The 12,335-nt window shown below is 46.9% G+C and overlaps 1 protein-coding gene across 4 annotated transcripts in view; it reads right to left on the reverse strand.

Annotated features, from left to right (window-relative positions):
- Eva1a (eva-1 homolog A, regulator of programmed cell death) overlaps nt 1–12,033 on the reverse strand; it is a 54,526-nt gene extending 42,493 nt beyond the window's left edge. For 3 of the 4 annotated variants that reach the window (XM_047523268.1, XM_047523265.1, XM_047523266.1), the window contains exons 1-2: nt 11,969–11,990; nt 11,394–11,630 (exon numbers count right to left, since the gene is read on the reverse strand). The gene's annotated coding sequence lies outside the window, so the exon portion shown is untranslated. Of the gene's footprint in view, nt 1–11,393; nt 11,631–11,968 lie in introns of all 4 variants that reach the window. The other variant, XM_047523264.1, reaches the window with a different exon arrangement.
- Between the last annotated feature and the right edge of the window lie 302 nt (nt 12,034–12,335).

A 12,335-nucleotide genomic window follows, 5' to 3' on the forward strand; every position in this document is an offset into this window, starting at 1 on the left:
AAGAAAACTTATTAACTGTGTTAGCTGGACTGGCTCATTTCTTGTCACTCATCTTTTGTCCTCTTTAAATACATCACGTTCCCTCTACTGAAAACACCACTACTTTTCCACATAGAAAAATTCTACCTATTCTTCAAGTTTGTTTTTAAATATCCCTTTCTTTCTAAAGCCTTCCAGAACAGCTTCTCAGTCCTATCCCAGGGTCACTTCTTCTTTTGAGCTCTCTTAATACCATGTAATATCCCACCAATAAACAGCATGTCCTATATAATGCTAGGGGTCCACATATCAATCTCCTTCTCTAGACACACCCAATTTAAACTGTCTTCTCTCTCACCCTCCTAGACCACCCTGTTCTAACCTACCACAGCACTTACCAAAATATGTTACCATGTGTTTATCTGTGTATTTATTTCTCTAATGTCTGTCCTCTAATAACAGTGAGTTTCAAGAAAGCAAAAACTAAGACAATCAGAATCACCACTTCACCACTGCTCCACCTAGAGCCAGCCACATAGCATTTGTTCAAATTGTTGAATGAATGAATGGCTGAATGAAAAAAATTTTTTCTTAAGGAGTAAAATTCAAACAAAATAATCTAAGGTATCATTTTTTTTTACTTTATGGGTACAGTGGATACTGTATTCCAAACCATTCTGACATCCTACAGTCCAGAAGATTGGATGGGCATAAGCATCACTGATAGCTTACATGAGGGTCTTTGAAATACGGAGATGGTTCTGTGCACTCATCTATGGAATCAGTGTGGGGCATGTACATAGACCTTAACCCATGCCTACTAGAGTTGCAATAAAGTCACACACAGGATCATGTATCTTCATTGAGTGCACATTTGTGCTGAGCCATCGGGTATTCCAGATAAGCTTGCTGTAGAGAAGAACATCTGCTCTCTGTCTACCGAGGAAAGGTTCAACAAGACACCTTCAGCTCCTTCTTTCTGTCCCTAAGGAGAATGTCTTGTCTACCACACGCACACCCAGCCAAAGGTACTCTGAGCATGCCCACATCTAAGTGATCATCCTTTGTGGGGTAAGGTGGGGAGGGAACAGACAGAGATGGTCCTTCCTTGCCTCCCACAGTGCCCTCCAAGATCAAGGGAACCTCCAAGATTAAAATGTAACTCTTGAAAGATGACCTATTCACTTTTCCTGATACCTGAAGGCTCAAGATTTAGTGATAACTCATCTGAATCGTTGCTTTATATGAAAACTATGCATGCGTGCGTGCAAGCGTGTGCACACACACATACACAAATATCCTGAGGCCATTTCCTGTGTGGCCTTTCTGATTCAGGACAGTGTCTCTTTGGGAGAGGCTCTTCATAAAGGCCCTCTGTGAAGGTGTGTTCATTTCACTGAGATGTTTCCAAGAAGAGCAAAGATGCCATTTCATCCAAGGCAACTTTATAAAGTTGGCAGCCAAATCCTAATTCTAGCCCTGAGCCTAAGGGATGTCAGTGCCACGAACCTCTGCAAAACTTAATTTCTTCAGTCAAGCTTTTAACCCTCTGTGGCATCTGCCTGTGTTCTGAATTTTAAAATCCTAGATATCCCAAAACACAGAGACCGTCTTTGCCCCTAGATAAATACATCATCTCAGAGCCTGTATTCTCTAAGCCTGGTTTCAATGCATTCAAAAGGGAATGCCAGTCTTTTCCACCATTAAGAACTTAAATGGCAGCAGTCAAATCATCCAGGGTCATTTTGATCAAACTTCCTCATAATATACCTTCCATTTCCTACAAAAAATTAATCCACCCTGTTTCCTCCCACAGATTTGCCTTTGTCCTCAACCACCTTTCTTTCTGCTCAGAGAAGCAGGCATCCTGTGTCCAGTCCAAAGCTGGTGTCCCCTCCCCACATCCCCACTGTGCTTGGGTCCTCTTTCCCCCTGCCAAGGCCTCACACCACCTGTCCGTCATTCTCACCTTCCCACTATCTACAGAGCGAACACCAGTTCCCCGTGCAGGACATGGATCCCCAGCACACTGCTGTCTCAGACACTCTTTCAAAGGCAAATTCAGTGAATGACATTCTGTACCTGAAGTTGATCGTATCTGGATTGAACAAGTGATGATTCACCACTGGGCACTGTGAAAGACAGCTCCTCCACGCCACCTATCTGTGACTGAAGATCTGAAACACTACCTGGGACTTCGTCCATGATGTCCAACTTTCAACATGGTAGCCATCCAGATTAGGGGAAGAAACAGTAAAAATCTTTGTGGGAAAAGAAAATGAACAAGGAGATATTTTTCCCAGTGTGAATAGAGCATTTGTGGTCACTCTGCAGGGCCTCTTCAGGCTCATCCCTCTACCTGTAAACTTGTGCAGGTCTCCTCCAAAACCCTGCCTCTACCTAACACATCTTCTCTCTCTTCTAACTTCTGAAGCTGAGTGCTGGAAAGAATCCCCTATGCTCAGTATCTCCACTGTCTTACTTACATTTATTTGTTTGTTAGCCCAATTCATCTCTCAAATTCCCCTCACCAAGTCATCAGTAACTTCCTAATTCTCAAATCTGTGGACATTCCAGTTCATGGGGACAGCAGCTTAACATGAGGCTGCTACCCCTCCCTCCAGGATACTCCTCTTCCACAATTCAATGACCCATTTCCCCCTGACTCTCTGCATGTCCCCTTCATGCATCACTCACAGAGGACAGCATGGGACGCCAGGGGTCTCAACTCTCAAAGCAGGTCAGCACAAGCTTCTGATCCTGACCACCTGGCTATAATCCTAGGTCCAATCCTGATTGCTGCAGGACCTTGGGCAAGTTACCATCTCTGTGCCTTAGTTTACCCAGGTATAAAATGACAACAGTCCTCCCTGGCAATTGTTGTTGAGAGATTAATGCACATAAAGTATTTAGAACACTCAATTAGCAATAGCCATTATAATTCCTCTAACCATACTCCATAACTCTCCTTCATGAACTGATCTACGCCATGACTCCCCTACCTCTTTGTTAAGTTTGCCCATGAATCTTGCTCAAGATTTCTCTTCTGAACGTCAAACCTACAGAACCACCTGCCCACAGACACCTCTCCCTGGCTGTCCTCGGTGCTTCAAACTCAGCACGTCCGAGGCTGAGCTCATCATCCTCTCCTACAAGTGCTTCCTTCTCCCTCCCCCACCTCCTCCTCCATCACCTCTCCTAATGAATAGCTCCACTATCCTTACTGTTGGTTGCCCAGGCCAAAATATCACAGTCATCTTAGACTCCTGCCCCTCCCTTACTCCCCCAGCCAATCATTCACCAAATTGAGTGACTTTATTGCCCAAGTATTCCTTGAGTGAGTGCCCAGTTCTCCACCCTGATTACCAGTATCTTCATTATTTAGAACTTCATTATTTCTCACCTGGAGGATAGTAAGTAACAATATTAAAGATAATACTGGCCACTAACATCACCTGCCATATAGTAGACATTTCACATATTTCATCCAGTACGACCCTGACCACCAGCCAAACCATTCACAAGAGAATTAGAGGCCCTGTTCTCAAAGACAAAGGCTCAGAGACACCAATTATATAAAGAGATACTGAGGGGCAGAGAAGTAGACTGAGGCACGTCTGACTCCAGAACCCAGGCTGCTTCTACCACCTGCACTGCAGTGACATCCTGACCGTCTTTTTCTTCTCCAGTGTCTACTCTATTGCCAGATAGGTGTGTTACTACAGTGAAATTCTGACCCAGTCTCTCCTCTGTGTGAAATCCTGCAGTAGCTCCCCAGTGCCTCCAGAGGAAAGTTAGAGTCTACAGCAAGGCCCCTCTCCCTTCTCTCTCGTCAGCCTGGATGGCAGCATCTCCCCAGTTGGTGTCCTCCTACACCCACCTGCTGTCCATGAGTTTAGGTGATCCTCCTCCAGGCACTCATGGCAATCTGGGATTGCCTCTAGTGCTGCATTTTAGGGCAGTTCAACTGCAATGGTTTGGATGTGTCCCCAGAATTCATGGGTTGGAAACTAAATCCCTAAAGTCACAAGTTAATAGTATTTGCAGGTGGGGGAAGATAATAAGGATTAGATGAGTCATGAGGGTGGGACTCCTATGATTGCATTAGTGGCTTTATGAGTAGGGGAAGAGACACGTGAATTGGCAAGCTTGATCTGTCTCCCCAATGTCCTCTACCATGTCCTGATCCAGGAGGAAGACCTCACTAGAGGCCAAGCTGTACTTTTAGAACCATCAACTAAATAAACCTCTTTTCTTTATAAAATACCCAGTCTCTGGTATTCAGTTTTAGCAACAGAAAATAGACTAGGATAATGTTCATTGGTTGGGCACCAAGTATATGCCAGAGTTCATGGTAGGCGGTGATGATTTGGAAATCAACAAGATATATGCCCTGCTTTCAGATAAATTATTTTGGTGAGAGAGATGGTCAGAAAAACATTGTTGCAGCCCTATATCCAATCTCTTTGTCCTGCATTGAATTGCTAAACTCTTTGGGCAAAAAGAGTATCTTGTTCATCTCTGTGTCCCCAAGGGCCTAGAATTATGCCTGGCAGCTGGGGGTATCAGCAACATTGAACTGTGAGTACAAAGGGTCCCTTTAGGGACACTCCTCACTCTGAACTTTCCTAAGGTTCTGAGGGTAGAATGCTGGGGAATACCCAGGTCAACCATTCCTGCCCCATGTGGCTGGTTTAGTGAGAAATTGAGGGATCGAGTCCTCACTGCAGGCAAGTGGCAGTGTAGACTCCCTTCTGATGTTCATTGCACCCATCTCAGGGCAGCAAAGAAAGGAGCTACTATCAAAGGTTGTTCAGACAGAGATCGTGCAGGACAGGAGACCTCAGGAAAGTAATACATGCATCTGCCAGTAAGAGACCCTACACACCCCTTCTTCAGGCTTCTGTAAAGGGCCTCGTCCTCATGAGATGAGCTAGCAAGAGGACACAGAGTCATTTGCAAGTGGGGCCTCTGAAAGATAATAAAAATTAGGTGAGGTTATGAGGGTGTAGGTGCCCAGGGAAGATGGCAGTCAGAAGCCCTAGTGATCCCAGGTATCCAGAGAAACCTGTTCCCTGCAGCCACTGTCCTGAGTGACAGGCAAGAAGGTACAGGGCAAAAGGGGTGGGGAGGGACCCATTGCCCACAGCAGGTGTTCGAAAAACCCTGTTTTCCTGGCAAGTTTATGGCAGCTTCTCTGCTGGGCAGCATTTCCTCCTCCTCTCAACGAGGAGGACAAAGTGCAGGCCGCCCTGGTGATCAAAGAGGGGGTGAGAGTCACTGAGTCCCAGAGCAGAGAGCTTCTGACTGCCCCAGGTACAGCCTAGACATCAGGCAGGGGAGAGGACAGAGGAGGAAGGCTGCCCCTGCCCTGAGCCTAGCAGCCCACACTGCTCTGCCCTTGTGTATAGAAAACAGCTTTTCTAAAAGCATCTTTGATGATAATACTCTACCCCAAGACTGTCCAGGGCAGAGGTGAAGGACTCAGAATCAGTGGCTGGCCCTGATTTGGGGTGAATCTGTCCCTGTTTCCTGTATTTGTTGTCAATTCAACAAAGACACCTGAAGCCCCTGGCCCCCACCTCAGGTGCTACTATTATAACTGACCACTAGGGACCAGCCATGGGACCACATTCTCAAGGGAGATGATCCTCAGAAGACCACACCCTTCTCTCTGCCTCCATTCCCTGATCCCTGGCAGGACTGGGCCTTCCTCTGCACCCATTTGGATCTTCTCTCCATGGCCCTAGGCCACTGTGCTGTGCTGTCTGTCTTCTGGTCTGTCTCCTCTTTCAGGCTGTGAGTATCCTGAAGGTGGTGACTGGGACTTCCATACTAAGGCATTCATTCACTCATCTATCACTAAGCATCTCCCATGTGCTTGAAGATCACTAAATGGTGAACACAGTGACGGCATATCAATTATCCAATCAACAAACACGGGTGCCCATCATCTTTGGGGAACTCATTGCAAAAGGCTTTAGGCTCCAAGACAGACTGCAATGTGAACACAATTCCCAGGAAATGTGTCAGTTCTGACAGCAAATGATCTGCTGGATCACAGGCTGGATTTTACATAAAACAGAATCTCTCTTCCTCCTCTCCCTATCTTTCTCTTCTCTTTCCTCCCTTCTTTTCTCCCTCCCTGTTTGCCTCTCTTCCTCTCTAAATCTGGAGAAACCCAGCAATGCCTTAGCAATTTATACAGGCTTTTAGGTGCTCCAAATGTCATTGTTCCAAAGCTCAGAGTCTGGAGGAGCCGTCCACATAGTTCATCAGCCAGGCCTTGAAAAGGAAACAAAACCACCACCCACAACCAGTTTTGTTTTGACTGTGGCTTCTTTGCTTACTGGAGACAGCGTCCCTCCCGGGCCCCTGAACTCTGATCTCACAGCCCCATGAGGAAACAAGACCAGCAGAGACAGGAGGCAAAGGTGCCCTTCAGAGAGATCAGCACACCTGAGCTGTGAATGTCCACTCCACTGTCTCCCAACAGTTCAAGGACAGGTTCTTGAACTGTTGAATGGTCCAAGTCACCATCTCCACCACTCCAGTCCTCAGTATACATAAACATCTGCCAGGCCTTTTCTCTACTTTCTACTTCATGCCTATTGTTTCCTGTCTGTAACACCCTTTGACCACCAGTCATTCAAAACCCAGCAAGCTCTTACTTATGCATTAAGGCCCAGCTCAAACGTCCTCTTCCCAGGCCTTTTTGGATTCCTCTAGCAGACTGTTAGCTGCTTCCTTTGAGCTCCCAGGTCTCTGCTCAGGTCTCTCAATCTACTGAAGACACTCTGATAACCTGTTCTCATGCCCATCCATACGTCATGGACTGTGACCTTGATGATACAGACCATGTCTTCATTATCTGTGGCATCTAGCACAGAGCTATTCTTTGCACCTGTATTTCAAGTCACACTAACACCTCAAGATTCTGCCAGCACTCTAGTCTGAGACCATAATGCCCCTTACTGTACCAAAAAGGATTTCACATCAAGTCAAACAGAAGAATACATTTCACAGAGAACACAGTTCAAGACCTAAATAGGGCAAAATGTATCTCTCTAGAACCAGGAGTCAGCTTTCACTAGAAACCTGCCTAGTGGTCAGTTAAGAGGAGCCACTCAAGATGGCAGCCAACAAGGTGTGACATCAGAGGCACTAAGCCTGACACTCCCACCCCATCACCTGTGACCATTTAGTTTCTGGGCCACACTGTAAAAATTAGTGTATATACAAGTGATGCCCAAAGGTTTTGGATCTTTCACTCCAGTCACTAACATCTTAGGGGAATTTGTTTCTCAGACTGGCCAGCTGGTGACCAGGGGAGGAGATAATTCCTGGAAACAGTGAGTATGCGGTCTGAAGGGAAGGCAGCGCTACATGGGGCATCTGCAGAGCCTCAGATGTGTCCATGGACAAGTTTTCACCCTTTTCCACTCTTAAGAGCAGCCCATCCAGTGTGGTGGCACATGCCTCTAAACCCAGCAACTTAGGAGGCTGAGGCAGAATTCCAAATTCAAGGCCAGGCTCAGCAACTTCGCAAGTCCCTTAGCAATTTACTGAGACTCTGTCTCAACATAAAAAATAAAAGGGAAGTAACTCAGTGGTAAAGTGCTCCTAGGTTCATTCACCAGCACACACACACACACACGCACACACACACAAAAAAGTTCTTACTGTCTAAAACAAAACTGTGAGTCCTTGCCTACACCAGGTGACCTCATCCCACTGAAGTTTGGGGACAATCTGCAAAAACAAGCAAATTCAGGGGAATTACAGCTATGTGAAACAGCTGCAGAGAACGCCAGAGTGCACAGATGTGCAGGTATTTGTGCAAGGCAGCCTGGCCTGCAGAGCAAGTGGCCTGGGGACTAGCAAGGAAGGGGGCTCAGCTTTCAAAGTCAAGGCTGCTTTTAGGAGAATAAGAGCAAGTTAGTGAAGTGATCTGTAACCAGTATCCAATGTCACACATAACTCACACGGGGTCCAAACCTGGTTCTCCTATACACCATGTGGGTCATTAGATCCCTTTAACAAGTTTTACCTTGGATAGATGAATATTTCTCCTAACACTGGTGAGAAGGTGTGCTCTTGCATCTGATCAAGTATAAGGTGAGACAGCAGGTGGACTTATTCATCCACCTTCACTCACTGATTGGCTTCACCATCTTTGATTGATGCTGTAAAGGGCACATGCTTGGTAAAGACAAAACCAGGGTCATGGAGTTCCCGACCCCACGTCCATAACTCTCTCCTCCAGGCAGGGGTGTTGACTCCACCCCCATCCCCAAGAGATAATGCTGTTCTAGCTCTGACTAAGCACACTTAGGCTTCATTTAGCATTGAGGTCAGTGGTGCTGGCCCAGCCTGTGACAGGGGAATACCTCGATGTCCTGCCCCTCTGTGATTGTGGGCAAGGAAAGGAACAGGTGTTATATAAATAATGGTATAGCCTTAGAGCACAAGTGTGATGCAGGTGAAAACCCAGTGAACCTGGGCTCTTATTAATGCACTCATCAAACCTCAGCTCTCATTTACAGAGTGCTTACTATATGTCCATCACTGGGTTAACTCCTTTACCTAAACAGTATTAAGAGTGAGTGTTCTACAATCCAGATGTCTATGCAAATCCTGACCCCACCATTAATGAGCTGTGGGATGGTGGGCAAGCTATTTATCTTCTCTGTGTCTCCATGTCTTTTCCAGAGGGACAACATCAATACTAACTTTAAAGAGACATTATAAGGATTGAGTAAAAACTCATAAAATGCTAAACTTGAACCATATCCTGGCAGAGAATAGGCACTCAGTACGAAGATGAACAATTATGAACCCATTTGTTAGTCATACTAGTCTACAGAGAAGGCAGACTATTTCTTCAAATTTTACCAATGAACCTTTGAAAGACTGAGTTAACTTGCCCAAGGTCACTGTTAACAAGTGACAGAGCTGGGACCGGAATGCAGGTAAATGGACCCCAAAGTCTGAAAGTTTGCCCCCACCCAGGACCACAAGTGCTGTGCAAGGTTCAAGGTATAGAGACCAGTAGAGAGCAGAACAAGGGATCCCTACAAAGTGGAGTCACTGAATGAACAAACCGTGGAACAGGTGGAGCAGCAGGGAGCATCAGGACTGTCTTAGCATGCTTCATCCATAAGGAGACGAGGTCTAGTCTCAAAAGAATGGTAAAGGATTTGCCAATCAAGGAACATTCCAGAAAGTAAGGACCCAGAATGCCAAAAGAGCAGTCAGTTAGGAGGTATGGCAGAAGCACAGAGAAAGTGGTAGAAGTGAGGTTGGGAAGGTTGGCTAATTGCAAAGAGCCATCTGTACAAAGTCAGAGGTTATATTTTACTTTATAAAGACAGTGATTCTCAAACTTGTACAGGCAGAGGAGTTACCTTTAAAGCTTGATCCCTGTTAGCAATGAGGGTCCAACAAGAGTATGAGCCAGTATATAGAAGAACGAAATTATGTCATTTGCAAGAAAATGGATGCAACTTGAGAGTATTAGGCTAGGCAAAAATAATCCAAACTCAGAAAGTCGAGGGTTGTATATTTTCTCTTCTATGTAGAAGCTAGAGACAAACAATGAAAAGAAAGATGAAATCTCATAAAAATTAAAGGAAGACTAAGATAGGCTTAGGGGAAGGGACACAGAAAGGGAAAGGAAAAATACTGGGGAAAGATACTGACCAAATTATATTGTTATACGGTGTGCAAGTATGAATATATAACAATGAATTCCATTATCATGTATAATATAATTATAATGTATTAATAAAATATTGAAATAAAATTAAAATTTTATTAAAATTAAAAATTAAAAAAATAAAATATTTTTTTAAACATAAATAAAGCAAAACAAACCAAAAACATTTGAGGCAGTAAAATAGCATGTTCTGATTTGGCTTAGCAACAAATTCTGGTTCTGGAATGAGGGGAGACAGGAGGACAGAGGCTGGTATAATCAGTCAAACAGAAGCAGAAGAAAGGATGAGAGCTGGAAATAATAGCACTCTATGAACTGATACATTAAGCCAGGGTTTCTCAACCTCAGCACTATTCATGTTTTGGGACAGATAATTCTGCCTTGAGGGGTGATGGGCTGTCTTGTGGACCACGGAATACTTAGTAATATCCCCTGATCTCTCCCCATCAGGTGAACAGCATCCTCCCCACTTATATGGTGATAGTTAAAATGGTCTCCAGACATTACCAGACATCTCTTGAGGGTCAAAATCAAAACCCTGGCTGAAATGATTGCTTTAAACCCTACCATTCCAACTTCACAGATGAGAAAATCCAATTATCAAAAGGTACAGGAAGGCAGGCAGGGGCATCCGCTGGGATTCAAAGACTGGTGTTCCAGTTCCACGAGTGTCCCTAGCCACTCTACTCCCTTTCAGGGAGAGACTCAAGTCAGTCTTCGGTGGCAGAATTATAAATTTGGTGATAGACCGGATGGCAGGGAAAGGATGAGAAAGTGAGACTCAGCTTGCCACTCAACTGCAAGGATAGGTGCTAAATAGTTTGGATTTGAATAAAATCAAGACCTATTTGTTCAAAAAGGGAAAAGCCTGGTCCTCTGTGGTATGAGCAAGCAGGAGGTGGCTCAGACTGTACAGAGGAACCCTCTCTACCGCTGGACTAGGTATGTATAGCACTGACCTGCTGGGATTCCTCTTTCGGAACCTTTCCATCACCTCCACACTCCAGAGCCCCAAATCAAGTGCGCCCCCGAGTCCTTGGGTTCCCCTCACCCCGAGATTAGCGGTGTGGAGCTGACTGTACCCCTCTCCGCTAGCAGAGCATCCCGCTAAGGCTTTAGGGGGCGCCAACAGCCTTTTCACTCCGCAATCCACACTGATTTCGGGGTCCAGGGACGGAGGTGGGGGGGTCCAACAAATGCGCGCCGGGAGCTGGGTGCCTCCAAAACAAGCCAGGTAAATAGTTCAACTAGTAACGCTTAATTTTCAGGAAGGTAAGCCCCAGATAGGCCGGAGGTCAAAGTCAGTCACTGTCGCGGAGGGGGCCGCTCAGACCTGCTCTGGGAGGCGAAGGAGAGAAGCGCCCAGATTTGGAAAGGACCAGGTCTCCGAAGCCAGGCTGCAGAGACAGGGAGCAAAGAGTTGATTGATACCGAAAAACAAACATACAGGCGAGGGGAGCAACAGGGAAATAGAAGGAAGAGAAGGGAAAAAAGAAAGAAAAAGAAAGTGCTAGGAAGCAAGTGATCCTTGGGGGATCCAGCCTACAACACCTGGGCAGGGGTTCGAGAACAAAGCAGAGGCTTCAGGTCCTAAGTGCTCTGGGTGTTTCCGAAGCGGGGCGCTCCGGAGAAGCCGGGGCCCGCTGGGAAAGCCCGGCACCCCTGCGCCCTGGGCGCGCTCTTGGGCGCCGCTTACCTTCGCCGGGACCGCCGGCGCGCACTTCCGGGGGCTGCACTCCCGGCGCTCCGGGCCGAGCCGGGGGACCTGGAGCGGATCACCAAGGGGAGGACGCGACGAAGCGCTGCCCCGGGTTTGGGCTGGCACTCGCACCTCGGAGAGAAATCCTGGCCACCCAACCGGGTCCGGCCTGAACTGGGCACACGGGGTCCCGGCCTCGGCGCTCACAGACAACCGCGCTGAGCCCCGCAAACGCTGGAGGAGCCGGAGTCAGTGGGAGGAAAAGGTTGTCTCATTTCCTTCGGTCTCTCCCCTCCTCCACCCCCTCGGCTCCGGACCTGCCCTCCCTCTCCCCCGCCCCCTTCCCTAGCCAGCGGCCCATGTGGGCGCTCACAAGACGAGAAACCTGAACGGCTGTGGCGCGGGGCGCCTCCCTCCGCGCCAAGTTAGTTCGCGTTCGCAACTCTTGCCTGCTTCTCCGCGCTTCCGACTGTCTCCAAACCCAGAGACTCCCCAGCGGCCGTCCCCCCACGCCCCGTCCCTAACTTCCAGCTCATTCCCCTTCTGTGACAAGCCCAGTTGTGGAAGCAGACCTTCAAGCTCCTGCCAGCATCCATGCTCCCGTTTCTGTCCTGTCGCCTGCTTTGAGCCGTATTAAAACATCCAAGTCGGACAGGAAATAACCACTTACTTTGTTAAATTTGATCAACTTTTTTTTTTCTCCGAGTGAAGAGTTTAAAGTCTGATGCATAATCGCGAAGGAATGCTCGTTTTTATGAGAACGAGAGCAGCTGAAGTCTTTGGCCTCGCTTACTCAGGTTTGAGGTTTTGTTTGTTAAATTCAACAAGTATTTATTAAGAGTCTGATAGAGACTAAGCTGGGTGTTGGAAATGCAGAAACGAAACCAGAGGGAGGGCATCCTGTTCCTAGACGATCATCACAGGTCACAAATGCAGGGA

The sequence above is a fragment of the Sciurus carolinensis genome, chromosome 13 (assembly GCF_902686445.1).
Source record: "Sciurus carolinensis chromosome 13, mSciCar1.2, whole genome shotgun sequence".
NCBI classification, from domain to species: Eukaryota; Metazoa; Chordata; class Mammalia; order Rodentia; family Sciuridae; genus Sciurus; species Sciurus carolinensis.